The sequence below is a fragment of the Diabrotica virgifera genome, chromosome 8, assembly GCF_917563875.1.
Source record: "Diabrotica virgifera virgifera chromosome 8, PGI_DIABVI_V3a".
Lineage (NCBI taxonomy): Eukaryota > Metazoa > Arthropoda > Insecta > Coleoptera > Chrysomelidae > Diabrotica > Diabrotica virgifera.
The window spans coordinates 132,140,510-132,155,980 of record NC_065450.1 but is presented as its reverse complement, the minus strand read 5'-3'; the positions used below and the strand labels follow the sequence as shown (position 1 = coordinate 132,155,980).

Here is a 15,471-nt window from a genome sequence, read left to right as displayed (position 1 = left end):
CATCCTGAATTACCCTGAGATGCTAGAACTCTGTTACACACTCCAAGGAAAACTATTCTGCAACCAATAAATTCCGATCACTATGTTCACTTTGGATTGAGAAACTACTACAAACTATTTGGTTTGCAAAAACTACTGTCTCAGTATTCTGGAAAAGAATCTCTTGATACTGTAGAAATTTTATTTAATATAGATGGTCTTTCACTTTCAAAAGTTCATCCAGTCAAGTGTATCCAATTTTATGCAGTTTATATCCGAAACAGGGGCCAGTTGATATAGATGGTATATGAGAAACCCAAAGATTGTAATTTATTTTTAGAAAAATTTGTAAAAGATGCCATAGAAATAATTAATAATGGTATGAACTATGAAAGTAGAGCTTATTTTACTTATTTTACTTAAAATTTAAGTTTTATTTGTGGTGCTCCTGCTAAAGCATACATTGCATGTATTAAAGGTCATTCTGGTTACATGTCTGACAATAAATGTGACATTGAAGGGGTTTACACTGATAGGATTTGTTTTCCTGATACAAAGAATTTTCATTTGCGGACTGCATAAATTTGACTGTATTTAACATTTGACTGTACATTTGACTGTAATTAAATGCAATATGTAACGAAGATATTGTATGTACTATACATTTAACTATAATTTATTGGGCTTAAAATAAACCATTTAAGGGTACTAGAGGGACATCAGTCTTAAAACAGATTTTTTAAATTATTGTAAAAAACAACCCACTTCTAAATTTCTAAATATTTAGAGCAGTTGAAAAAATGAATTAATTTTCGGAGATACACAAGGCAGACACACATTTAGCAGTATTATTTATTTATATGGATGTATTTCCATGGGTTAATTAGTGCTTCAGTTGATGATGGTTGTGATAAAATATTCTTTATCAAAAGTATCCAGTTTTATAATTTGACATTCTTTCTTTATAGAAGCGGCAAAAAAAGTCAAAAATGTAGTGATAAAAAGGTGGCGGAGCAAGAAATTTGACGATGGTTGAGGAGAGCCGGGGATCGCTTAAAAACTTTCAAGGAAAAGGAATCAGAATAAAAATTGAATTTATTTTTTTAAAAAATAATAAAGATATATTCACCCATATTTACTTTTATTTACATAAATCATCATAAGTGTGTATAGTATGTACATACTATGTATATATTGAAGGTATGTACTATGTACATACCTTCAATATGTACCTACTGGGTACATACCTTCAGTACGTACTATGTACGTGCCTTCAGTACGTACTAGGTACGTACCTTCAGTACGTACTAGGTATGTACCATAATTTGTAAAATGTACTTATGTATGTATTAAGTACGTACTTCGTACAGCAAAGTACGTACATTGTACATACTTTATGTCCCATCAGTACGTACTTAGTTTGTCTTATGTACGTGCTTGTGCTTACTGGGATGCGTCGAAACAACGAAGACCACTTCAGTTTTATGATCTGAAAACTGGAACAGGAATATACAAACAATGCAATGGAATAAACCTAAAGAAAACTGAATACCTAACAGAGAATACAGAAATTAAAAAGCTGGAAAAGACAAAGGTACACAAATCAAAGGAGCAGACAAGTACAAAAATATTATAATAATACAAGTTTCCTAATATAAAACAAAGTAAAAACTGAAGAAGATATAAAAAATAGACTGGGACAAACAAGAGACTGCATACGAAAATTGAACCCGATACTGTGGGATAAGAACATCAGCATAAAAACAAAAAGAAGAATATATAATACCATGACAAGAAGTATCCTCACTTATGGGTGTGAAAATTGGATAATAAATAAGAAAACCAAAAACAAACTGAGCAACAGAGATAGAATTCCTAAGGACAACATCTGCAGAGTAACAAGAAGAGATGGAATCAATAACATAGAGATTAAGAAAGGAATGGGAATGCACTCAATTATAATAGGACTACATAGAACAGAAGTATTAATCTGCTATGGACTAGTGATGTTGAAAAAGTAACTATTCGTTACAAAGTACTCGTTACTTACGAATACCGAAAGTAACGATTACTATACAGAGAGGCAAATCGTTACTCTGATTACTTTGATTACTCTGATTACTTCGTACCAATCGTGTCAGAACGAGTAACGACTATTGTATCTACTTTGATTACTTTGATTACTCTGATTACTTCGTTACTTCGTACCAATCGTATCAGAGCGAGTAACGACTATTGTATCTACAACCAGTACACTGGATTACTTTCTATAAAAAAATACCAATGGTATCCCAGCGAGTAACGGACGGGACCGGTATTTTACGAGTGTTATCGAATATCGTTATCGTTATGAAGCGTTTTAAGGGTGTGACGGAATACCTATACAAAATACCTACCTACTGAGAAATACGACTCTCTATATGATTACCGGTACTCAAATACAAAAGTAACCATAGTAACCAAATCATTTTTATCCCTTAAACAGATCGGTGAAGGTCGTTATTATATCGGAATACCTATACAAAATACCTACCTACTGAGAAATACGATTCTCGATATGATTACCGGCACTCAAATACAACAGTAGCAAAAGTAATCAAAGTAACGAATAAATGATTAAAATGATTACTTTATACAAAAGTAACGATTTATCCCTTAAACAGATCAGTGAAGGTAGTTGTTATATCGGAATACCTATACAAAATACCTACCTACTGAGAAATACCATTCTCGATATGATTACCGGTACTCAAATACAAAAGTAACTAAAGTAATCATAGTAATCAAAGTAACGAATACTGTAAATGATTACTTTATACAAAAGTAACGATTTACCCTTTAAACAGATCGGTGAAGGTCGTTGTTATATCGGAATACCTATACAAAATACCTACCTACTGAGAAATACGATTCTCGATATGATTACCGGTACTTAAATACAAAAGTAGCAAAAGTAATCAAAGTAACGAATAAATGATTACTTTATACAAAAGTAACGATTTATCCCTTAAACAGATCAGTGAAGGTCGTTGTTATATCGGAATACCTATACAAAATACCTACCTACTTAGAAATACCATTCTCGATATGATTACCGGTACTAAAATACAAAAGTAACTAAAGACATCATAGTAATCAAAGTAACGAATAGGTACTGTAAATGATTACTTTATACAAAAGTAACGATTTATCCTTTAAACAGATGGGTGAAGGTCGTTATTATATCGGAATACCTATACAAAATACCTACCTACTGAGAAATACGATTCTCGATATGATTACCGGCACTCAAATACAAAAGTAACAAAAGTAATCATGGTAATCAAAGTAACGAATACTGTAAATCATTACTTTATACAAAAGTAACGATTTGTAACGAATACTCGAAAGTAACTATACGCTCTGAGCTTCGCTGGTGGCGCTCCTAGCGGATTACTGGAATTATCTTTCACCGGTAATTTTTAAATTTATTATTTAATTGTTATCGCTTAATATTTACAACGCTAAAAAGTAATTAAATTGTAATAGATTTTTTTAAGATTTTGCTAATCATTTTGACGTTCTATTGATGAAATATTAATTTCTTACTTCGGATACTTTCACAATTATCATGTAGATGGTGCCACGATTAATTTATAATTACATATTACAGAACATTAAAAAACGCAAATTCAGTATTTAAAACGTAAGTATATTTAAGGTAAAAATATAAACCACAGCTTTGATCAACTAATATTTTTTATAATTAATGTTTTTAATTTTAATTTAAAATTAATCACTTTGACATTTATGTCAAATTTCCGGTAAACGTTTACAGACTTGTCACTACTGGCGCTCATGAATTTATAAATATCCCCTCTACGTACGAGCTCACAGCGTACAATCAACATGACTAATAGTATGGACATGTCAAAATAGCTGACAAAAAACGTTGGATAATCAGAATAACAGAGTGGCGCCCGATAGTCAGAAGGAAGAGAGGCAGACCCCGAAAATCTTTCAGATATATGAAGTGGAAGCAATGGAAAGAAGAAATCTACAGGAAGGTTACTGACAAAATAGAAAGAACTGGAGAAAACGGCTGGAGTGGAGGAATACAGTGAAAACTGTGCAAGTGCTTAGTACTATATTCATTAAAGATTTAAAATAATATAAGAAACAATAAAATAGAACAAGTGCAATCTGAACAAAAAAGCTGCAAAACAATTTACACCTATCACATAAAAGCTTGTATATATCGCGGTTATTAGTAGATTCGTACACCATAGAGAGAGACTTACATAATATTATAATATGTACCGCAAAATGTCGATAAACTCACCTAATAATCAATTTTATTCAATACACCTTAAACTAACTACCACTCAAATCATTGACATGACTCGTATAGCGGCAATGCCAAAACTGATACGGCATCTTCAAATTGCTTTCAAAGGACAGAAGGAAATTAAACAAAGGGCGTTATAGTCTGAGACAAGACCAATACGGGTTGAGTTTTGAGTTATAACGTTTCCAAAATAAGCTGAAATATTTTGTGAGAAATTCGTCATTAAATTTTGTCGTTATTGTTATCTCGTTTTATTTAAATTTAATGAACAATAATTTCTTTTATAAAATAGCACTGACCTAAACTAATATTTGGCCGAGTGCTCTAGGCGTCTTCTTTAGCCTGAATTGAATATGTACAACTAACAAAGTAACAGAACTTTTCTTTAGAAATTAATACTGAATCCTTTAAAAGTAAATTTAGGTACATTGATGGTAAAAAAAATTCAACACCTATGACAAATATTTTTTAAATATTTTTTTTAATTAAATAAATTGACAAAAAAAGAAGAATGTATGTAATTTATTTAATTCAAAATATATTTTACTGCTGTGAGAAAAAAATGTTTATTTCATAAATAAACATTCCTTTTCGCTTAAATTCAATATTCAAGCTACCACCCACCTGTTTTCCAGTTTGAGCATTTAATATAAGCAAATATCAGTGTTTACTTGTTAAATAAACCTTTTTTTTTTGTTTTCTGACAATAGTAAAATGTATTTTGAATTAAATAAATTACATAGGTACATTCCTCTTTTTACATCAATTAATTTAATTAAAAGAAATGTTTTTGGACACCTTGTATAAATGATTATGATTATATTCATATTACTAAATAAATAATTGAATAACCTTTCAAATGAGCTAGCACACGACCACTAATATTATTTACAAAAATCATCGATTACGTCGTCCCGCTCAGATGGATAACGTCACTAGTAATATACATATAATATATGCCAAAAAATCATAATTTAAAAATAAAAATTGACCTGTTTCTAGAATTTTCCTCAGAGTTGTCGGCTTACGAAATATCGAATTTATTCCTTTTATTTTCATCACACTGTATGCGAGAATGACGTTTCACACAATGAATTATTCCCTATATTGTAAATATTTTTTTTTTGGTAAATATATTTTTTATACCTACCATTTGTGTAAAGTATTTTCATGCATAATTTTTTTCAATAAAAAAAATCATAAAATAGGAGTTTGATTCGTGAGCATAGGTGGTTTTTCGTGAAAATTTCGAACATCGTGGTGAAAATTCGTGAAAATTTTATGAGCAGCAAATGAATTTTTTTCTAAACTATAAATTGATTATATACTATGAAATTTTTACAATTTTTTTATGAGGTTTTGACACAAGGGGTTGTTTTTAAGGGTTGAAAATAAGCAACCAATCAAAAAATATTTTATTGACAAGAAAGGATTTTTGAATATAACCGAACATTTAAAGCTTTTGAAGCTGTTGAAAGAGATTTTTTCTATATATTTTTGACATATGTAGTTCTTAAGGGTTGAACAATTTTTTATAATTATTTTTATTAAAAGGGGTGGTTTTTAAGATTGTTCAAAGATTGATAATGATAATTTACTACATTCTTCTCTGTTTAACCATAGACCTGAAGGAATCTCTTTTTCCTCTTGTTCTTTTTCAATTCCCTCTCTCCAGCTTCTTCTCGGCCTTCCTCTTTTCCCTCTACCTTGTAGTGTCCACGCCATGGTCCACGATCACCATCACTAACATGGTCACCATCAGCTTAATGATAAATTATATATGTAGCTTTTTTACAGGCCTTTTAGGTCCAGAGCTTTATTGTTCTCTCTATAGCTTTCTGTTATTTGTCAACTTCTTCCAGTCTGTTATTCCCTTTTCCTTTAGGTCTTCTACTACAGCCTCTCTCCATCGCTTTCGTGGTCTTCCTCTCTTTCTTTTATAATCTGGTACTCTCCATGCTATTTTCTTGACGACTCTGTCATCGTTCATTCTTTTTATATGCCCCAGCCACTGCAACCTTCTTGATTTTATTACTCTATCTATTTGTGGTTCTTTGTAAATATTATAAACTTCCTCATTTGTCCTTCTTATATATCCTTCCTCTGTTATCTTCCCTCCTAATATTCTTCTGAATATTTTCTTTTCCCATCTTCTTACTGTTTCGTTTGTTGTTTGGTTGAGTATCCATGTCTTACATCCGTATGTCGCTGTTGGTCTTATTATAGTCTTGTAAATCCTGAATTTAGTATTCCATGACAGCTGTTTTGATTTTAGTAAATAATTCATGGCTCCCGCAGATCGATTGGCTTTACTTAATCTGGCATCAATTTCTTTCATTTCTTCACACCTGTTTGTTATCCTTGCTCCTAAATATACAAATTCGTCTATTTCGTCAAACTTGAACTCTCCTAACTGTGTGCTTACACTGAACTTTGTCCCATCTCGCCTTTCTCTTCCTACTTTCATAACCTTGCTTTTTTAATTTATTTGGAGACCCAGCTTATACGCTTTATTTACTAATCTTTCTGTTATCTCTTTCAATATCTTTTCGCTGGTCGCTACAATTGCCACATCATCTGCAAATCCCACTAATTGATTACTCTTGTACAATATGTGTCCATTTCTATTTAAGATGCTGTTTCTAATGAGTTTTTCTAGTATCATCTTAAATATTAGTGTTGACAGCGGGTCTCCTTACCTAAGTCCTTATCTGACTGCAAAATTTTCTGAAGTTCCCTCTTTTACTCTTACGTTGCAGGTCGTATGCTTCAATGTCAACTTCCGCAATTTTTTCTCTCTTGACAGAGTCGTACGCCTTTTTAAAATCTATGAATAATACTATTGCCGGGATTTTGTATTCATAGCAGCTGGTCAGTACCTCTTTCATTATGAATATCTGATCGGTTGTTCCTCTGCCTTTCCTAAATCCTGCTTGATATTGCCCTATCTGTGGTTCAACTAGTACCTCCAGCCTCATTATGATTTTGTAGGCCACATCCAACAGTGTTATTCCCCGATAGTTTTGACCCTCTGCCTCATCACCATCCTTTAAAATCGGTATTATTGTTGCTTTTTCCCAATCCTTCGGCATCTGCTTCTCTCTCCATCTGTCCACAATTAGTTCATACAGGTTACGTTTTATCTCTCTGTCAGCATATCTAATATTTTTAATTGCTATTCCATACTGTCCGGCGCTCTTATTGTTTTTCGTGTTACTTAAGATTTTTTCTACCTCTTCTTCTGTTTGTTCCTGTACTGTCTTCTTCTATTGTCTGCCATTCTTCTTCCCCTGGGTTTTCGTTCAGCAATTCACAGAAATATTCACTCCATCTCTCTTTCATTTTTTCTTCGTCGCCTAATAAATTTCCCTCCTTGTCCTTTATATACACATTGTTATTATATCTTTTTTCCCTTTCTTAGTTTCTCTGTAAAAGTTTCTAATTTTTTTTCTTTTATAGTAGCTTTCTATTTTTTTACTCTTTGTTCATTAATTGCTCTTTCCTTTTGTCTGTTTATCTTTTTCACTTTTGCTCGCTGCTCCTTATATGCTACTTTTGCATCAGGTTGCTGTGTTTGTAATGCTAACATTCTTAGTTTATTTCTTTTTTCTGTCTGCACGGCATTCCTCATCCCACCATGCTTCGTTTTTCTGCGGTTTTTATATTATAATGTTTGCTCGGTAGCTTTCTTCATTATGTCCTCTAATTGTTTCCATTGATCGTTTATACCCTCTACCTTATCCTGTTCTTTTTCTTGGCATATTCGTTGCAATTCTTTCTCATAACCTTATTGCACTTTTGATTCCATCAGCTTTCCTACATCAAATCTTTTAATTCTGGTTTCTTTCTTTTTATTGTTTCCCTTTTCTCTTTCTTTTATCTTGACATTTATTTTGACTAGAAAGTGATCTGAGTCCATATCTGCCCCTCTACATGATCTTGCATTCTTTATTGCTGTATAATGTGCCTTATCTATAACTACATGATCGATTTAGTTTGTGTATTCCCCATTTGGTGCCATCCAAGTTCCTTTATAGACATCCTTGCGCTTGAAACGTGTGCTCATCACTTCCATGTTCCGTTCTTCCGCGAACTCAATTACTCCCCTTCCATTAGAATAGAATAGAATAGAAATATGCTTTATTGTCATGAAAAATTGTACAATTTTATCGACAAAGCTTACAAAAAGTCAAGAAAACAAAACAATAACAATTCAATTTACTAAAATTACATAAATCGTCAGTATAAATAAAAAAAATAATAATAATGAAGTTAAACAGTTAATCAATTGCAAAATTTAAAAATTTAAATAAATTGCAAATTGCATAGTCTACCTAGTAATTAAGTTTAAAAGTTAAGCTGCTTCATATGACACCCAAATACAGATGAAAAATAACAATTAAAATACTACTTGTGCAAAGGGTACTGTAATTTCTTAGTTATTGATTAAGAAAATCTACTGCATAATATTATGGTCTTTCGGATAGGTAGGCTTTTGTCAGTTTACGGAATTTGGGGAAAGATGCTGCAGATTTAAGTTATAGAGGGAGGTGGTTGTAAAGTTTTTTTGCGGAATATAATATAGATTTCTTTACTAACTCAGATGACGGGGTCGGTAAATAGACGTCAAAGGTAGAATTTCTCGTGAAGTAGTCATGATTAGGTCTTGGTGAAAAGACATGTATTTACTTACGTCTAATTTACTTACCGTTGCACGTCATTATTTACGTTAGAGATCTAAGTCGATATTGTTGCCCAATTACAAAAAATTCTTGAATTCATTTTAAATCAACTACATCACAAAATTTTTGCGGAAGTGGATTATATAGGAAAACAAATTAATATTCAATGTAAATAAATGAAAACTTTAGAAATAGAAAACTAGAATTAAGTTATAATCTTACGCTAAAGTACATAATAAAAACAGTAAATATAATGAAACAAATATTAATAGTAAAGAATATAAACAAATATGAAGTGTTATCACCGCAACTGTCAAATAAATGTTACCAATTTATGCCAAAATATCACCTTTGTTCGATTATAGTTACAGTGTATTCCGAACAAATGTGCTTCATAAAAGCGCTTTATAATCCATTTATACATATTAAATGAAACATATTATTGTGTATTTCTTTAAGTTAACATTAATAGAGATCTTTAAATATTATTTCTACGCGTATATAATAAAATATGCCTAGTGGTTGTAACGCCAGTGTACTCGTCAAAGTGATTCTAAAAAAGAACACACCTACCGCCTAAATATTTCGTGTTGGTATCATGTGACGCCTCGGGCTATGACGCGGATGACGTGCAACGGTGAGTAAATTAGAGGGAGTATAGATGTTTACGAATTAAGCAAACAGTTTCTAAAATATATAAAGATGGAAAGGTTAAAATTCTGTGATCTTTGAAGTAACTTCTACAATGTGTTGTTCTTCTGAGGCCAAACAGATATCTTATTGCTCTTTTTTGTAATTTGAAAATAACATCGAATTGGGCAGCTGTACCAGAACCCCAAAAAAGGAAGACGATAACGAAGATGTGACTCGAACAAAGAAAAATATGTTATTTTGGAAGATGCTAAATTGAGTTCATTCGAAACAGATCTTATAGCATAGCAAGCTGAAGATAGTTTCTTCCTTAACAAATTAATATGGAGGGACCATTTAAGGTTGCTGTCTAAAAAAATACCAAGAAATTTTACAGAATCAGCAGTACTTATCTGACTGTTATTAAGAGGTAAGGGTTGGAGAGCTCCTTTATAAGATAATGCTACTGTTTTATCTACGTTAAACGAGAGTAAATTAGAGTAAATTATTATTCGTTATTTCATGTTTGCTTTCTCCTCCTACTATTTTTCTGTACCTTTATGATAAATTAACATGATTTAAATCCAAAAAATGCTATAATATTCAGTTTTTTCAATAATGGTTGGTTTTCACCACTTAAAAATAAAAAGCTCACCTAGCGCATCCGTAGGTTTTGAAGACGCGGGTGAAATAAGACCAATAGATCACATGCATGTAGGTGGCACTGGCGTCAGTGTTTGGTATTAAAACATAACCTTATTTTATTCTGCCATTTATTTACATTTTTTGGTACTCGTTTCCTAGTTGTCTTACAATTTTGTGTCTTCAGAAGACCAGTACAAAATTATTATGGACCCTACCGAAATTCCAATAGACCAAAGCAATGACCCTATTATGCAACAGGCAACATATTCTACATATTATTATGGAACCAATACCTTTAAAATACTGATAACATAACATGCTCTGAAAAAGGTAAAATAATATACCTATGTAGGTATCTGATGTTTATGGAGGCAGAATTTCAGATAGAAAAATTACAGTGGAATGCGGAATTTTAGGACTTATTGAAGAAGGAGATGTTTTAGCGGACAGGGGTTTTGATAATAATATATCAGATATTTTAGAGGAAAAAGGAATACATTTAAATATACTTCCATTTAAAAAAATAGCTGAGTTAACAGAAGAAGAAGCCATTGCCAATCATAGAATCACTGTTGAAAATATGATAGGATTGACAAAAAAAAAAACATAAAATACTTCTTCTTCATCTTCTTTAAGTACAGTGCCCAAATTTTAGGCGTGGGTAGCTTCCATGACAATTTGCCGATATCCTTCTCGATCTTGCACGGCATATAATAGTTGATCTGCTGATAAGCCAGTACATTGACGAAGGTTTCGGAGCCATGAATATTTCTTCCTACCAATTCCACTTTTTCCGTCGATCTTTCTATTGATTATTAACTGCAGCATCCTGTATCTGCTACCTCACATTATATGCCCGAGATATTCAAGTTTTATCTTTTTTATCATCTTGATTAAGTCACCTTCGCCTTGACCTACTCTGTTTAAGACTTCTCTGTTTGAAATGCGTTGAACCCAAGATATTCTGAGCATTCTACGATATGACCACATCTCGAAGGCTTCTAATTTGTTGATCATGTTAACCTTCATGATCCAGGTTTCACATCCATATAGTAATACAGGATTCATTTTCGGAACTTGATTCTTAGTTGTAAATTCATCTGAGCTGAGAGTTGCTCAGAATAGATCTACGTTTCATAAATGCTCCTCTTGCAATTTCTATACGAGTTTTAATTTCTTCATCCGTATTTAGTGTCCCGTTTATCCAACATCCTAGGTATTTAAAATGGTTAACTTTTGTTATCGGTTCATTACTGACAATTAGTTGCATAGGGCCGACGTCTTGTTTGCTAAGTATGCTAAGTCCGTTATTGGAGCATTCTCTAATGACTCGATCTATATAAGGAATTGAAGATCTTCGATACTTTCAGCCATAATCGCGGTGTCGTCTGCATATTCTGATGTTGTTAATAAAATAAAATAAAATAATAAAAGATAGAATTTCTTCTAAATTATTCCCATATATGAATGAAATAATTTATAACTGTTTTATGATTTATAATTTAAAGTAGGTAACACTTTGTGAAAATTATTTTGCTATTTATTGATCTACATATTTATTGATCAATTGAATTCCTGGCGGAACTGCATTTATTTTTTATTAGTTTCACATATTATAATATTTTGGGACTTCTTACTATTTATCGACTATAATTTGTTTTAAACTTGGAAAATATAAAAGTAACAGATGGTTTTTGCTTGTTTTCGATTCGGAAAAATGGAAAATATAAGTCTTAAACAAGATTTAATTTGTGTTATGACATTGGTTAACTATCAGAGAGAAAATAAAAAAAATAGTTATTTATTGACAAAGCACAGCAAAATAGGTAACTGACTAATTGACTAAAAATGTACTGAAATGTATATCTGGATAATATGAGGTTGTGATTTAATACCAAACCTCGATGTAAGCGCCCCTTACGGATATTTTTTTAACTGACTTATGGCATGTGATCTATTCCAGATTTTTAGCAAAATGGATTCAGTTATAAAAAATTTAGAGGTATTGACATGTTTTCCTCCACAATGATTGAACTAATGTTATAATAGCTTACATGACCTCAATCGTTACATATATACAACGTTGTATGCCTCGTAATGCACCCCATATTGGGTTAAAGACGGGCAATAGATCTACACTTATTCACTATCAAAAAACTAGAAAAAAATTATCATTAAAAATTATACCATAATTAATTGTAGGTACTAAAGATTTTTATATTCTAATGTGGTATGCACGTGTAAATTTTTTAATAGGTTTACGTATGTGATATAACTGCATTTTAAAATATTACACGGTGACTATATAGGGTGAGGCAGATAACTGGCCTATTAGAATTATTTCGGGAAATAAAGCCAACAGAATCATGAAAATTGGAATAAAGGGGTTTTGAGGGATGATCTATTAAATGAAAATATTTTCATCTCTTTGCAACTTCCGGTTATACCGGAAGTGGCTTATAACTTGGTTTTTTTTAATGGGACACCCTATATTTTTTACATTTTTGGATTCTCCTCAATATCTTCTTTCTTAAAATATGAGATTTTGTAATATTATACAGGGTATTTTAAAAGATATTTACGTTTCTTTATTAATTTCGTAGTAATATTCACACCCTGTAGAATTGTAATAGTTTGACATTAAAAACTCTACTTACGTTCAAGTGATTTTTAATATAGTCTATTATTGTTAAGAAACATTAGTATAGCTAATTTTGAAATTTTAGTATACAGGGTTGGTCGAAACGCAAAATGAATATTTTCTGAGTTTTCTTAAATAGAACACCCTGTATTTTAGTATTGTAATGAAATGATATTTCATAGTACTTTTTTATTTTATAAGTATTCCCTATACCTAACTGCTTTAATTTGTGAGTTATTGGTGATTCAAGCTAAACATTAATTGTAACAAAAAATACGTAAAATTTTATTAGGTTGGCCTTGAAAATATTCAATCACAAATAATTTTTCAGAAATAAATACATATTAATCCAGACTGATCCTTAAAATTACCAATAATGGTTTAGCTATCAAAATACCTACGTAGTTAAGATTGTTGGTGCGACTAACAATTAAGCACAATTTAAAGCAGTTAGGTATAGAAAATGCTTAAGAAATAAAAAAGTACCGTAAAATATCATTTCATTACAATACTAAAATACAGGGTGTTCCATTTAAGAAAACTCAGAAAATACTTATTCCGAGTTTCGACCAACCCTGTATACTAAAATTAAAAATTGAGCTATACTAATGATTCTTAACAATAGTAGACTATATTAAAAATCATTTGAACGTAAGTAGAGTTTTAGTTTTTAAACTGTTACAATTCTACAGGGTGTGAATATTGCTACGAAATTAATAAAAGAACGTAATTATCTTTTAAAATACCCTGTATAACATTACAAATCCTGATATTCTAAGAAAGAAGAAAACGAAGAGAATCCAAAAATGTAAAAATATACAGGGTGTCCCATTTAAAAAAAATGAAGTTATAAGCAACTTCCGGTATAACCGGAAATTTCAAAGGGATTAAAATATTTTCATTTAATAGATCATCCTTCAAAACCCCTGTATTCCAATTTTCATGATTCTGTTGAATTTAGTTCTCGAAATATTTCTAATAGGCCAGTTATCCGCCTCACCCTGTACAGCTAGCCTTATTTATTAATATATTGGATGTACAAGGTTATTATCTAAATTTTTATTGTTATCATATATGTGATGAATAAATGGCTGGTTACTGCATAAAGTCGACTTTATTTGCTAGTAGCAAATTTGTTATTATATTTACACATGTCCGGGCTACTACTTCGTTAACTAATTGCAAATCGTAAACAATAATTCGGGCAATTGCATATCAAGTTTGCTGACTAAAAAAAATCCTTTGTTTGTCAGACGCGTGGGTTGACCCAATTCATCTTGCCACTAAGAAAGAGTATACATTAAAATCATTTATTCGAGTTATGAATGGAAACAGTCCAGATGTGGCTTTAAAATCATTCCTTCGAGTCAGTTCGAAAAGTAAAGATGTGTCTTTACATACATTCTTTCGAGTCAACTCAAACAGTCAACATGTAATCTCATAATGATTATCAATTCAACTGTCAAACGAATTGGGCAGTAAAACAGCGTCATTAAGTAGACATTTAAGGACTCCCAACTAGAGAGTGTAGTTAGAGAAATAAAGTATCATCTTTAATCTAGTGTTTCACTAAGGTAGACAGATCCTAGAACTGAGCCGATATTATACATAATGGAATAAATATATTGTGTGGAGCTCAAATTTACTAGATAATAACTTAACTACTGAAAAAGTCGCTTTTGGGATGCAGAAAATCCATGCTCTGATCGTAAAAGAATGCCAACATAAATTTTCAGTAAATGTGTGGATGAGATATTGTTAAGTGTCTGAATATTTTTTCCATCAAATGTTAGTTTATACATGTTGTTTAAGCTCGACAAGACATCTGTTTATTTTGCTGCAGGAGTTAGAGATTTTTTTATGACTGGCATTTTAGAAAAAAAAATTGGGGTTAAAATATTGTGCTATACAAATTTCATTCTTAATAGTATCTTTTTCTCACTCCATTTATGTATGTAAGCATTTTTATTTCAGTCACCTTAGTGAGCTGTTCCTATTATCTCAATTTTTTTATATGTACTTAATGATGCATTTCATTTAGGTTTTAAATTCCTTTAGTCTACAAAGTTTCCTGTTCTATTTGAGCTTTATTTTTCAATTTGTCACTTGCACGGTCTTCGTCTGGAATTTATGGAATTTACTAATAATACCTTCTCAACCGAAGCTGTCGTAAAGCGACGAAGGTTAAAGCTTGCGAAATATTTGGAATTGCATTTTTGTTGTTTGAAAAAAATTCACATGTATTGAATTTATCATTAGTTTATTATACCTACGTCATACACTCAAACAAACTTATATATAATCGTCTGATATTTTTAAAGTGAAAACTTCTTTAGAAACGTTGTGCGATTTTTGGATAGGGGAAAAATCATTGAATTCGCGACCGTCCTCGCGACCGTCATCGCTTATACTATATATTATGTGTATATATATAGAAATTGTTTAGAGGTATTTAAATTTAAAAATGTAAAACCTATTTTAGGATGGGGAAAAAGGATTGACTTCGCGACTTTTTTACCATCATCGCGACCGTCATCGCGACCGTCATCGCTTCGGCGAAATAAATT

The 15,471-nt window shown here is 31.4% G+C and overlaps 1 protein-coding gene across 3 annotated transcripts in view; it reads right to left on the bottom strand.

The window, feature by feature from the left end:
- The window catches only part of LOC126889478 (15-hydroxyprostaglandin dehydrogenase [NAD(+)]-like), a 79,713-nt gene that overhangs the window by 52,507 nt on the left and 11,735 nt on the right, over positions 1 to 15,471 (bottom strand). Inside the window, exon 1 of one of the 3 annotated variants that reach the window (XM_050657803.1) lies at positions 12,323 to 12,456. The exons of 1 other annotated variant lie outside the window; for it this stretch is intronic. The gene's annotated coding sequence lies outside the window, so the exon portion shown is untranslated. Of the gene's footprint in view, positions 1 to 4,300; positions 4,377 to 12,322; positions 12,457 to 15,471 lie in introns of those variants that run through there. One more of the 3 variants, XM_050657804.1, reaches the window with a different exon arrangement.